An 11169-nucleotide genomic window follows, 5' to 3' on the forward strand; every position below is an offset into this window, starting at 1 on the left:
TAGTTAGTCGGCATAGGAGCCTGTGTTTGGGCTCTGGAGTCTGAGCTTGGCTGTGATGCCAGAGCTCCACTACCTGTCACGGATGAACTGGAGCAAGGCTCTGCTTCTGCCTGCCTACATATCCTGTGGGAAAGGTGCCTCTCACACACGAAGGGCTCAGGAGGTCTCAGCTGTTACTAATGCTGATTGACAAGTTCATCTTCCAGAGAGCCAAAGGAAGTGACAAGGGGAAGTGTACTCTGCACCTAGATTTGGCCAGAAGGAGGAGTTGGGTGGCACAGTGGAAGAGACAGTTTGGGAGAAAGCTGCTGTGCTGTCGAATGTGTGACAGTTAGATGCATTTGCTAGAGCTTTGACAAAGGAGGCAAGAAGGTTCAATCTATCGTTGGCTCCATGGTGTGCCCAAACTGCCATACGAGATCCTGTCTCAGGAAACAGAGAAAATTAAATTAGGGGACAGAGAACGGCTTCACAGTTCAGAGCACTTTCTGTTCTTGTAGAGAACCTGGATTCAGTTCCTAGCACCCACATGGCGGCTCACAACCATCTGTAAATTCAGTTAATGTCTCTGCATGCAAGGGTTCCATGTGCAACTTGGGCACACACATGAAATAAATAAATGAATCATTTTTTAAAATTAGAAGAATATACTACAGCTTGAGGAAATACCATGTTGGGAGAAAGCTGAAGATTTTCATAAGTTTGCTGGGGTGGGGGTGGGGTGTCAGACCACTAGGGACCAAACCCCAGGGCCTTGCACAATCTAAGCAAGTAGTTCACCACTGAGCTACACCCCAGTCCCTGGAACAGCTAAAGAACATCCCCTTGACCTGTGAGATTTGAGTTCAGTTTCCAAAGGGAGGGGTTTGAAGAAGCCTCCTGGCTCAGCCATTTCTCCGACTGTGGAGAAAGTGAGGCCAAGCTGGACAAGGGAGAGCAACCACAGAGGAAGGACTGAACTAGTCCTCTGGGAAAGTGAAAGCCACACAGGAAGGAGGCCTGTGAGGGGCTTTGTAAGGCAAGAAAGGGACAGGCTGCTTGTGGTTGGCGCTGTCCTGATGGCGTCGACAGAAAGCAGAACCCCACAAGATGTGTGCTTTGCTTCCATTTTCTCTGTCAAAGTGAATGAATGTTCTGAGAACTGAGTCCCCCAGAGGAGAAGCCAACCCAAGATGGGAAAAAGGACTGCAGCACACTGCTGTGGGGCCACTCTTTAGGTCAAGTAAATTACTGTTCAGAGTGTAGGGGGATGGAGGGATGGAGGGATGGAGGGATGGAGGGATGGAGGGGTGGAGGGGTGGGATGGGGATGGAGGGATGGAGGGATGGAGGGATGGAGGGGGGGGGGGGGGGGGGGGGGGGGGGGGGGGGGGGGGGGGGGGGGGGGGGGGGGGGGGGGGGGGGGGGGGGGGGGGGGGGGGGGGGGGGGGGGGGGGGGGGGGGGGGGGGGGGGGGGGGGGGGGGGGGGGGGGGGGGGGGGGGGGGGGGGGGGGGGGGGGGGGGGGGGGGGGGGGGGGGGGGGATGGAGGGGTGTTGCATGGTCCTCAGGCATTGTCTAAGGAGCCGACAGAGGTCTGGAGGTAGACGTGGTAATGTTCAAAACTAGAGGAAACTCAATTCCAGGAACCATAAGCCTTGTGTTCATGTAGCCCATACCTAAATGGAAACTTAATAAAGCTTGTATCACTCCTTGTATGACACAGCTTCCCCCCGCCCCCCGTCTGTAGAGGGGGCTTGATATTTTGATCCCTGTCACTCCTGGCTTGGGACAAAATAGTAGCAGAGAAGATTTTTGGAATGTCTGAATATAGATTAAGTACCGTTTGTGTTAGAAAAGTATAGTTAATCTTGTTTACTTATATTCTTTTGTTTGAGATGATATGACAACCTTATGCTTTACACGCTTATACTGAAATATTTAAGAGTGGATTGGTTTATCACCATGCCTTTAAACTGACTTAAAGTTTCAACAAAAAGCAAGAAAATGAACGGGGGTGTGATGGCGCACACCTGTTATTCTCAGCACTCTGGAGGCTGAGGCAGGAGGATCTGATTGGGAGTTCTAGCCCATCTGGGCTACATGGTGGCTTCTAGGTCAACACATAGGAGAAAGCATCAGGGAAGTTACAGTTGTGCTAAATGCCAAGTTTAAATTAGCACTCAGACCCCAAGGAGGAATGTCCATCCCTGCTTTGTTCTCTCTTCCTTCCTGCTTAGATCTGCTTCCTGACTCCCTTTTGGGTTTGTAAGTTTCTGGGAAACTCCTGCCTTCCAGGGGATGCTCCCAGGGGTGATCTAGAAACAAGAGTCTCCAGGGCTGTCCCAAGGGGCAGGGGGTCCACCTGGACCGATGGAGGCAGACTGTGGGCCAACACAAAGCCAAATGTTGATCTGGGGAAGCAGCAAAATCCCACCTCTGGAAATCTCAACTGCAGCAAAAAGTGTGGTCAGGAGTGATCTGGAGCAAGGAGGAGCCTTGAAGACCACTTTGCCAGACCCAGATCCCCGCCCCCAGGCTGGGACGGTGGAGTCAAAGGGAGGTGACTGCTGACCCAGCTGGGCCTGGAGTTCATTCTGTGCTTTCTGGTTTCCCTGATGGGCCCCAGCCCCTAGCCTGCTTCCTTCGATTTCCTTCAGTGTCTGATTTCACTTGATAAGGAGGGGGAGGGGAAGCCCCCACCAAGCACCCCAGGGAACAGCGATGGCCCTGAAGCAGAAACAGGTGCTCCATGTCAACTTCCTGCCCTATCCCTGTCCACACAGGCAGCAGGGAGACTTAACAGGAGAGCAATGACAAGCCTAATTAAAGCAAGGGTTGTTTTGAACTCTGTGAATGCTGCCTGTGAATCAGACAAAAAACCATGGCCAGCATATTTCCGAGTTCTAGAGAGGAAAGCACAATGCAGTCGGGTCAACAAAAGGGACCCTAGGGCCACTTTGTGCTGGACAGGATATAAAGATGAATAGCTGTTTTCTTACCCTCAAAACACCCCCAGCCTTCAATTGCACCAGAAAGCTAAACATCAAATAAAGAAAAACCCACTGTAAAGCATGCTCCATCCTGCTGTGCCAGAGATGATGTAGAATCTTCCTGGAAACTGCAAGCAAGTAGACTATATCCCATATCTGTCTTAGCTGCCATGGGTAGTTTAGATGTAGCCACAGAGAGCCATTGGAAATGGTCTAAAATCAATGTCTCTTTGGTCCCATCCAGATCCAATTTTAAAAGTAGATTGCCTTATTAGTCTGCCATGGCCCCCAAAAAAAGAAAGAGCTAGGAGCCAGATCCCTTGGAATAACCCTACCCTGTCTGTCCTGTCTTGCCTTTTCGTAGATCCCCAAGTAGCAAGGATCCAATTTTTCCTACCATGATTTCATTTGGTTCAATGGACCTGTGAAACAAGAGCCAGTGGGCTCTTAAAGAGCACTGGGGTAAAGGACTATTTTAAGTTCATAGAGATGGCTCAGTGATAAGAGCACTTGCTCGGAAATTGTAAGGATGGGAGTTCAGATCTCAGCACCCATGTAACAGGCCTAGAGACTGTCCCACAAATACCTGTAACGCTGTTTCCTAGGGGCCAACACCCTAGAGATGACTTTTGTGCCTCACATACCTGAAGGGACTCTAGCCAGCCCGAGCATGGCGAACATGGCTCAGGCAGGCCTTGCCCTTCTCCCCCATTTACTCTGCCTTACTAAAACACTGTTAGATTACATCTCTAAAGCTAGCCACAAGGTCTATTCCCTTATTTGGCTACTTCCTCCTCCTGAAGCTGACTGCCAAGGTCAGCTATCAAAAGCCCCCTTTGGCTGCTCTAGTTAACATGCCCAGTTAAAATTAAACAGCTCACACTAACACGGGGGTTCCCCTTGTACCTTTATAAAATGCCATTTCCTGATGGGCCACATCTGTCTCCTATCCAGAGGCAGTCCTTACCATTGCTGTCCCCCCACAGGACAAATCCCCCTCCCCCTCCCCGTTATTCCCTTCTCTTCTCCCTCATCCTCTCTCTGTCTCCTGTCTTTGTCCCTTATTCTCTGCTCTCTGTCCCTCTGGGATAAATAAATCTCCTTTGTACTGAGAACTTGGTCTTGGGGTGTCCTGATCTGATACTATTCCCTTTCAATACACACATGTACATGCATTCATGAACACACACACACTACATGAACCTTTAGAAAATGTTTTAAATCATGCCATTATAGTGACACATTTCCCCATCATCATCTTACTTTAGTACATTAATCATGTGTGGTGTTATTACTAGCCGTTCATAGACCAGAGAGTGGAGGTTCAGAAAGGACCAGTGACTTGCCTGAAATCCAGCAGGTAAAGTCAGGCAGCCGGTTGAGAGATAGTATTCTCCACACTGCCTCTACTGTGACATTGCTGTGATGAGGTTATTTAGTGTGTTGTGCCTGTGGGTTCTGGAGAAAAACAGAAGGGCCTAGGATCAGATTGTCTGGAAGTCTTCCCAGAGCTCTTCGTTACCCAAATCATGCATGTCCTGTTCCTGGCTCCTTCCCTGTGTGTGCCAAGCTGCATGCCCGATGGCAGGCAGAGCCCATGCCCTACTGTCAAGAGAAGAGTCAGCAAATGAGAGAGGAACACAGACATGAGTAAACGGAGGGGCCCTTGCCTTCTGGATGGTTGTAACCTTGGAGGTCAATGTGATGGGTCAGGGCTAGCAGCCCTCTACTTCCTGCTGTGTCCCTGAGTTCCATGGATTGACCCACAGTCCTGACAGTGACAGAAAAATGGGGGGGAATGTCAGAAACCAAAGATGTCGTGGTTAGTCATGTCACCTTAACAGAACCCAGAATTCTCTTGGGAAATGGGTCTCTGAGCGTGACTCTGGAGGAAATATCTTGATTGAGTTCATGGAAGGGGGGAAATCCTGCCCACTGGATTCCCCCAGTAAGGCAATCACCAGCACGTGTGCCTTCCTTGCCCCCCCCCCCCCCCCCCCGCTTGACTGAGGAAGAATGTGATCACCACCCTCAAGCTCCTGAGGTTTGAAATCCGTACTGTGAACCCCTCTCCCTTAAGTTGCTCTTGCCAGGTCATCTTATAGCAAGAGGAAAAGAAGCTACTATAGAAGGGACGAGGAGCAGTGAGAGAGAAATTAGAACTTTCGGGCTGAAGCAGATGATAACGCATGCATTAGGTAAAAACCCAAGAACAAAAAGCTGGGTCCTCAAGAGGATCCAGCCAATCCTCCTGCCAGAAGATTCCCCAGCTTTCCAGAAAACATGGTGGCAGACCTCACCACAGGGTGTGGGGTTGACTGGCAAGTGAACTGGGGAACAGTCAGTTTTCTCCACTTCGTGTGCTTCCTCCTGCAAGCTTCTCCCTGGCGATTACCCCTGGCACCCCAACCTACTCCATCTTGAAGTGTGTTGCTGCTGCCCCCTGCTGGACAAACCCTGCAGGACCCCCTTTGGAGGGCTGCCACTTTCCATATCCAGGCAAGCAATGTCTGTAGGTGGCAGACAGAAAAATAGTATTTAAATATAGCCCGAGACCAAAATAATCTGTTCTGGAAAAGTCTAAAACCTCTGGCTACTAATCAATATTCAAGCTTGTGAAAGGGGACAGCAAGAGAGAATCGGGGGCAGAGAGCCAGCTGAGGTGGGCGGCTTAAGGCCTTGACTGCCTGCCTCGTGCCTTGGGTACTTCCCACGTATACTCCCTCCCCAAAGGCAAGAATGTCTGCAAAAACTACATGGCTAAGAGAATAGCGTCCAGGTCTTTCACCGATCCTTTCTTTCTTCTCTCCAGGCAGCCCCTACCTCCCGTGTTAGCCTTGCTTCCCACGCTCCCTCGTCACACAGGATGTGCTCCTTCCTCTTCACAGCGCCCACGCTGTCCCTCCTCTCTTCCCACTGCTGCTCTAGTGTCCGTGTACTTTCCTACCTGTACACTTACACATCTATTGATAGCAGTGTGTGTGTGTGTGTGTGTGTGTGTGTGTGTGTGTGTGTGTGTGTGAAACAAAACTGAACAAAAATGAGAAAACATACAGAGAGAGAGGGAGGGAGAGAGAGATTCTCTGTGTGGTCATGGCTATCCTGGAACTTGCTTTGTAGACCAGATTGGCTTCGAACTCATAGAGATCCCCCTGCCTCTGCCTCCCAAGTGCTGGATTAACGATGTGTCTCCTCTGCCTGGCTTGATTTGTTGTTGTTGAGATAATTTTTTTCCTAGCTAGCTTGTTCTTCCTTCCTTCCTCCCTCCCTCCCTTCCCTCCTCCTTTTTCTTCTCATATTACATCCCCACTGCCGGTTCCCCTCCTCTCCCTCCCCCAGTCTCTCTCCCCATCCCCCCTCTTTGCCTCCCCTCAGAAAACAGCAGACCTCCCAGAGACATTAACCAACACACTATAACAAGCTACAATAAGACCAGGCACATACCACCACATCAAGGCTGGACAAGGCAACCTAATAGGAGGAAAAGGGTCCCACAAGCAGACGAGAATCAGAGACAGCCCCTGCTTCTGCTGTTAGGAATCCCCCAATAACAACAAGAATGAGTGTGCAGAGGATCCAGGTCAGACTCATACAGACTCCCTGATCTCTGCGAGCCCCAGTGAGTTCTCGTCAGTTGATTCTGTGAGCTTTGTGTGCCATCGTTCCTGGTGTCCCTGACCCCTCTGGTTCCTCCAGACTTCCTCCCTCTCCTCTGCAGGACTCCCCAAGCTCTGGCTAATGTTTGCTTGTGGGACTCTGCATCTGCACCCATCAGTTTCTGGACGAAGTCTCTTGGGTCTCTTTGATGATCATTCTGCTAGACTCCAGTCCTAGGACACTCTTCAGGCAAGAAAAACTGTGGGTCAAAGGTTTTGTGGCTGGGTGGTGTCCAATCCCTCCCCTTGGGGCCTTGCTGGTTACACAAGATGACTGTTCAGGCTCCCTGACCTATTATTAGGAGTCTTGGCTAGGGTTATTCTCATTTCCATGAAGTTTCCATTGCACTAGGTCTCCATCTCACCCCCAAAATGTGTTCCCTCAATTCATTTCCCTCAGTATTTTCCCCCTCCTCTAGCACAGGCCACCACTAAAATCTTACTTCCCCTTCCTAAGGAGATCTGGGCACCCCTTAACGAACCCTCCATGTTACCTAGTCTCTCTGGATCTGTGAATTACACATGATTATCCTTTATTTTACAGCTAATATCCACTTAAAAGTGAGTACATAATGTTTGTCTTCCTGGGTCTGGGTTACCTCACTCAGGGTGATTTTTGTTGTTGTTCCATCCATTTTCATGTAAATTTCATCATGTCATGGTTTTTAACAGTTAAGCAATACTCCATTGTGTAAATGTACATTTTCTTTATCCATTTTTTGGTTGAGGGACATCTAAGTTGTTTCCAGATTCTGGCTATTATGAGTAAGGCTACTATGAACATATTTGAGCAAGTGTCCTTGTGGTGTGGTAGAGGTACAGCTGGGTCTTGAGGTAGATTGATTCCCAATTTTCTGAGAAACCCCATACTGATTTCCAAAGCACTGTATGTGTTTGCACCCCCACCAGAAATGGAAGAATATTCTCCTTGTTGTACATCCTTGACAGCATAAGTTGTCATTTGTGTTTTTGGTCTTAGACATTCTGATGGGTGTAAGACAGAATCTCAAAGTCATTTTGATTTGCATTTCCCTGATGGCTAAGGATGTTGGACAGTTCTTTGTTTCTCAGCCATTTGATATTCCTCTGTTGAGGAATTCTCTAATTAGATCTGTACCCTATTTTTCATTGTATTATTTAGCTTGTTGATGTCTAGTTTCTTGAGTCCTTTATATATTTTGGATATTAGCCCTCTGTCAGACATGGTAGTGGGGAAAATCTTTTCCCGTCTGTGGGTTGCCATTTTGTCCTATTAACCATGTCCTTTGCCTTACAGAAGCTTTTCAGTCTCATGAAGTCTCATTTATTATGATCTTAATGCCTGCACTATTATTGGTGTTCTGTGTCAATGAGTTCAAGGCTTTTGCCCACTTTCTCTTCTATCAGGTTCAGTGTATCTGATTTTATGTTGAGGTCTTTGATACACTTGGAATTGAGTTTTGTGCAGAGTAATAAATATAGGTCTATTTATATTCTTCTACATAACAACATCCAGTTAGACCAGCACCATTTGCTGCTTTCTTTCTTTTCTTTTTTTTTTCTTTTCTTTTCTTTCTTTCTTTTTTTTGTGTGTATTTCTGGTTTCTTTATAAAAAAAAAAAATCAGGTGTCCATGGGTGTGTGGATTTATATCTTGGATTGATTCCATTGGTCAACGTGTTTGTTTTAATGCCAATGCCGTGAGGTTTTTATTACTACAGTTCTGTAGTGTAGCTTGAAATTAGGAATGGTGATACCTCCAGGAATTCTTTTATTATATAAGATTGTTTTAGTTATTTTGGAATTTTTGTTTTTTCCATATGAAGTTGAGTATTGGTCTTTCAGGGTCTGTAAAGAGTTGTGTTAGAATTTTGGTGGGGAATTTGTTGAATTTGTAGATTGCTTTTGATAAGATGGACATTTTTACTATGTTAATCCTATCAATTCATGAGCATGGGAGATCTTTCCATTTCTGAATCTTCTTCAATTTTCTTCTTCAAAGACTTGAAGATTTTATCTTATAGGTCTTTCACTTGCTTGGTTAGAGTTATCACAATATATTTTATATTTTTTGTGGCTATTGTGAATTCTTTCTTAACCTGTGTGTAATTTGTATATAGGAGGGCTACTGATTTTTTTTTTTTTTGGTTAATCTTGTATTTAGTAACTTCACTGTTGGTGTTTATCAGCTATAGGAGTTCCCTGGTAGAATTTTTGAGGTCACTTATGTATACTATCAAATCATCTGCAAATAGCAATATTTTGACTTCTTCCTTTCCAATTTGTAATCCTTTTATCTCCTTTAGTTGTCTTACTGCTCTAGCTAGAACTACATTGAGTAGATATGGAGAGAGTAGACAGCGGTTGCTTGGTCCTAATGTCTTCCTCAGGTGAGGGCCCGGAGTCAAGGACACAGACAGATGAAAAGTAAAACAGCAGACTCCTTTATTTAGCAATGGATACAAACTTATATACTCTCAGCACCCAGGCATTCTGATCCGTTGACCTCTCATTGGCTAGGCACAATCAGGACCTCTGACAGCTCCTGATGCTAGGGCCTCAGGCAGGACTACTGTATAGTTGCTTCTCATTGACTACTGACAGACTGTCAGATGCAAATGGGGGGGCTCTCTAGGCCTGGTAGGTCTTAACTTCCTACAGACAGCCTTGTCTTGTTCCTGATTTTAGAACTGCTTTGAGTTTCTCTCCATTTAATTTGATGTTGACTATAGGCTTGCTGTAAACTGCCTTTATTATGTTTAGGTATGTCCCTTGTATTCCTGATTTCTCCAGACCTTTATCATGAAGGGGTGTTGGGTTTTGTCAAAGGCTTTTTCAGCATCTAATGAGATGATCATTTTTCTTTGTTTATATTTAGTTTGTTTATACAATGGATTACATTGCAGAGTTTTATATGTTGAAGCATCCCTACAATTCTGGGATGAAGCCTACTTGATCATGGTGGATTATATTTTGATGTGTTCTTGGATTTAGTTTGTCAGTATTTTATTGAGTATTTTTTTATCAATATCTTTGTGTGGCCTCATAAAATGAATTTGTCAATTCTTTGAGAGTCTGGTAGAGTCTGCACTAGAACCATTTGGCCCTGGGATTTTTTTTTTTTAATGTAGGGAGACTTTTAATGACTGCTTCTATTTCTTTGGGGATTGTAGGTCTATGTAAATTGTTTATCTGATCTTGATTTAACTTTGGCAAGTGGTATCTATTGAAAATATTGTCCATTTATTTTAGATTTTCCAATTTTGTGGAGTACAGGTTTTTGAACTATGATCTAGTGGTTCTTTGGATTGCCTCAGTGTCTATTATGTCCACGTTTTCCCCTTGATTTTGTCATTTTGGATATTCTCTGACTTTTTAGTTAGTTTGGACAAAAGCTTGTCTATCTTATTGGTTTTTTTCAAAGAACTTGTTCTTCATTGCATTGATTCTTTGCATTGTTCTCTTTGTTTCTATTTTATTGATTTCATCCCTCAGTACTGTTTTTCTACCCATCTACTCCTTTTGTGTGCATTTGCTTCTTTTTGTTCTAGAGCTTCCAAGTGTGCTGCTAAGTTGCTACTATGAGTTCTGTCCAGTTTCTTTATAAAGGCACTAGTGCTATGAACGAAGTTCCTCTTAGCACCACCTTCATTGTGTCCCCCAAATTAGTTTATTTCTTTTGTTTTTGCTTTGACACAGCAGTTGTTCCATAGGTAGTTGTTTAGTTTCCATGAGTTTGTAGGCTTTTCTGCTCTGTCTGTTGTTGAGGTACAGCTCTAATCCATGATAGTCTGATAGGATGCAGGGTGTTATTTCAATTTTCTTGTATCTGTTCACACTTGCTTTGTGATTGAGTATGTGGTCAATTTTGGAGACTGCTCTATGATGTTCAGAGAAGAAGGTATATTCTTTTGTGTTTTGGTGAAATTGTTCTGTAGATATGTTGTGTCTATTTGATTCATAGTATATCTTGGCTTCTTTATTTTTCTGTTTAGTTTTTTGTCTGGATGACCTGTCCATTGGTGAGAGTGAGGTATTGAAGTCTTCGACTATTGATGTGTGAGGTTCAATGTATGATTTAAGCTTTAGTAATGTCTCTTTTACAAATGTGATTGCCCTTGTGTTGGGGGCATAGATATTAAGAAATGAAATGTTATCTTGGCGGATTTTTTCTTTGATGAGTATGAAATGTCCTTCTGTATCTCTTTTGATTAGTTTTTGTTTGAATTCTATTTGTTAGATAATGGACTACACCAGTTTTCTTCCTGGGTCCATTTGCTTGGAAAATCTTTTCTCCAGTCCTTTATTCTGAGATAATGTCTATCTTTGATGATTAGGTGTTCTTCTTATATGTAGCAGAAGTATGATGGGTCCTGTTTTTAGATCCATTCTGTTAGCCATTGATATTGACAGATAATAATAATCAATGATTGTTAAATTTTCTTATTTTGTTGGTGTAGTGATGGTGTGTGTGTGTGTTCCTTCTTTGGGTTGGTGTGAGATTATTTATTGCCTGTTGGAGTTTCCCTTGTAGTACCTTCTGTAGAGCTATATTTGTGGATAGA

Source organism: Phodopus roborovskii, unplaced genomic scaffold (genome assembly GCF_943737965.1).
Source record: "Phodopus roborovskii unplaced genomic scaffold, PHOROB, whole genome shotgun sequence".
NCBI classification, from domain to species: Eukaryota; Metazoa; Chordata; class Mammalia; order Rodentia; family Cricetidae; genus Phodopus; species Phodopus roborovskii.